Source organism: Sceloporus undulatus, chromosome 2 (genome assembly GCF_019175285.1).
Source record: "Sceloporus undulatus isolate JIND9_A2432 ecotype Alabama chromosome 2, SceUnd_v1.1, whole genome shotgun sequence".
In the NCBI taxonomy this organism is placed as follows: domain Eukaryota; kingdom Metazoa; phylum Chordata; class Lepidosauria; order Squamata; family Phrynosomatidae; genus Sceloporus; species Sceloporus undulatus.
Genome location: NC_056523.1, coordinates 264,370,331 through 264,370,676, shown reverse-complemented (window position 1 = coordinate 264,370,676; position 346 = coordinate 264,370,331).

The following is a 346-nucleotide window of genomic DNA, read 5'->3' as shown; positions in this document are numbered from 1 at the left end:
GGGATATGGACTTCCTGGCTCTAGGAACAACGCTGCAGCTGAAAATAAACTACCGTTTTTGTGGGCTTTCGTACTGTGTGGGCATGTACTACAAGAGTTTATTCCTGACGTTTCACCAGCATCTGCGGCTGGCATCTTCAGCGCATGCTGGCATGGAAGAGAGTTGGGTATATATACACTGTATACACACACACACACTGTGTGCCCCTGGGTAGGGAGGAGTGATTCCCATGTGAATCTGTGTATATAGTACTATAGATTCCGTTCCAGTCGGGCTCCTGTGGTCTCCCCCTGCTGATTTCGGGTTTAAAATTCTGGTTCTACAATAGTCAATAACCTAGAACCC